The following is a 3,069-nucleotide window of genomic DNA, read 5'->3' as shown; positions in this document are numbered from 1 at the left end:
AACCACACTCGTGATGCAATAAAGGGATTAGCTGAGCAGACAGCGGCAACTAGCTTAATGGCATGGCAGAATAGAATAGCTTTAGATATGCTTTTGGCTGAGCGTGGCGGAGTTTGTGTTCTGTTTGGATCTATGTGCTATACTTTCATCCCCAACAATACAGCACCGGACGGGTCCGTGACCAAAGCGCTTCAGGGACTCACCACGCTGGCGAACGAACGGGCTGAGAACTCTGGTATTGATAGCTCCCTAAACGGTTGGTTTGATAACATATTTGGTAAATGGAAAACTATTGTTGTAACTATTCTGGGTGAAGTTATAGCTTCTATGGGTATACTTGTTCTTTGTGGATGTTGTCTTCTTCCCTGTGTCCGAGGGTTGGTGAGAAAGGCGATGGAGCAGGCGGTTTCCCAACAGATGGTGAGATACGGCACAATCCCGGACTCCAACCTAAGGAATGAAGGATATGACCTACCAGGCTTGGTGGAGTGACACCCTAGAGGGTGTGTACTTCCCTGTTTGTGTTTTATGTTTTATTAATCTTGTGTTTTGTGTTCTATTAATCCTGTGTTTTATGCTTTATTAATCAAGTTAACCATTGTGAATGTTTGTCTTTCCTTATGTGAAGGTTTGAAGTTCCTGGGTGGCTGGTAGCCAGCCTAGTACAAGTTAGGTGTAGATGGAAGGACTGAAGGCCTTTTTATTATCATTATTGCCTATTAATAAAAGTGTGATTCTTTTTGTTTGTATTGTATTTTAATGAGTGACACCCTAGAGGGTGTCAATACGGGGAATCCAACATTTCCCTGAAATTTCTTATTTTGGGTTTTCTTATTTTGGGTTCACACCCAGTGGGTGTAAAAAGGGGGATTGCTTGGATCTAGATGTGATGCCTAGCTTAGAAAGAATGCATTAATGATTAAACATAATAGGTTTGTACTGTACTGATATAAATTGTTTCACATAACAAGCTGTGATTCATGTGAGGAGCTGTTAGGGAGTAGGGGGAGATAAGAACTTGTGTCTCAAATGTCTCACATACACGAACACTGCCTCTTTGTTAAACCATCATACTCAAGGATGTGTACTGCAAAAGTGCTGACTTTCTGGATAAGTTGCAACACAACTAGACACCTGGCAACAGTGAAGCGCCAAGGGCCTGGGACCAGCCTGTGTGCCAACGGATAGGCTGAGTAAGTCTAAACCACGCTCAGTCTCTACTCTGATTGGCCAGCAGGGAGCGGGAACTATCTCTGTCAGAGTATTTGAAGAAGAGCCTGTAACAATGGATCAGTTCTCTGTCTGCCCTGCGTGGTATTTCAGTGAACCCGTATACGAACCATCATACTTATCATACATACATTTTGCATATAATAAATTTAGCTTGGATTGAATATCTCTTGATGATGTTTTCTCTTATTCCAATACCAGATTTGAATTACGCTATTTCTAACAAATTCCTGCATGGTGCCATTTTCATTGGGACAAGGAACATGGAACTTACACATCCTTTTTCCATCGCTCTGAGGATAGCTTCCAATATTTATATTGTGTGCAGGCTCTTCAGACTTAAGTCATTGCTGACACTACAGAAAGAAAGGTGAAATGAGAACTTGAGTCTTAACACACTGTACTGAGGAATGAAGAATGTGTGGCAGGGAAGAGAGTTAAAATGAGTTTGAAAGTCATTTTCCTTACTTTGAGTCTAGGAAGCCCACTTGCACAGGCCAGCATGTGGTGTTGTGATTCTCTTGATGAAGCAGAATGTGGTTCCAAAAGGCAGATACATGCATCAACTGGGCCGCTTTCTTTTTCAAACTGACAGGAATTTATATTATCATATCTATCATCTGCAACATAAATACAGAATTTGTGTTATACAGATGAACATATTAGTCCTTTTCCACCCATTTGATCCTCAATCACCCCTCGATCGCCACCCCCACCCTGAATGGATGTTTGTAGTCTCCGACAGTGGAGGGTCACACCTGTCCAGCCCCAATACCCATTTCCAACCACCACAGTGAGTGTCAGTACTATGTGCAAGCAACTAGCTAGTGTTTGTGTCAGTACTAGATATGTGTAAGCAACTAGCTAGTGTTTGTGTTAGTACTAGATATGTGTAAGCAACTAGCTAGTGTTTGTGTTAGTACTAGATATGTGTAAGCAACTAGCTAGTGTTTGTGTCAGTACTAGATATGTGCAAGCAACTAGCTAGTGTTTGTGTCAGTACTAGATATGTGTAAGCAACTAGCTAGTGTTTGTGTCAGTACTAGATATGTGCAAGCAACTAGCTAGTGTTTGTGTCAGTACTAGATATGTGCAAGCAACTAGCTAGTGTTTGTGTCAGTACTAGATATGTGTAAGCAACTAGTGTTCTAGCTACTTCTTACCTGGAGGTTGCAGGGCTACAAAGGGACTGTCTTTGTCATAGAGCTGAGGAAGGAAAATGTTTGTTAATAGTGTGATGTCTAATGATGTACAGTGCTGTAAAGTACTTACTAAGCATTCAAAATGTAACGAGTACTTTTGGGTGTCAGGGAAAATGTATGGAGTAAAAAGTACATTATTTTCTTTAGGAATGTAGTGAAGTAAAAGTAAAAGTTGTCCAAAAAAACCCATAGTAAAGTACAGATACCCCCCAAAAAGACTTAAGTTGTACTTGAAAGTATTTTTACTTAAGTACTTTACACCACTGAATATAATTGCTATTGTGCTGTTACTCATTCTAATGCTATGTTTATTATGTACAGTATATTCGTTCATATCTCTTATCTGTACAGAACCACATCCATCTCATATGTATGTCCTCTGGAAATAAAGTTCTCTATTGTGTGTAACTCTCTGTGACGTTGCCTTATTCCTCTGACTGGAAAATGTGTCAGTGAGTCACTGACCAGCCCAACCGGAGAGCCGCTCTCTTTCAGTAATGACTGTTCATAACACTGTTATGACTGGTTCATGAAGGCATTATGACAAGCTGCTTCAAGTAAGTAATGCGCACAACAAGGACTTTGTCAATGCTGCAGTCTGGAAATGAAGCTTCGAGAACATGCAAATCAACTCAGT

The sequence above is a fragment of the Coregonus clupeaformis genome, unplaced genomic scaffold (genome assembly GCF_020615455.1).
Source record: "Coregonus clupeaformis isolate EN_2021a unplaced genomic scaffold, ASM2061545v1 scaf2070, whole genome shotgun sequence".
Lineage (NCBI taxonomy): Eukaryota > Metazoa > Chordata > Actinopteri > Salmoniformes > Salmonidae > Coregonus > Coregonus clupeaformis.
This window is presented reverse-complemented; position numbering follows the sequence as displayed.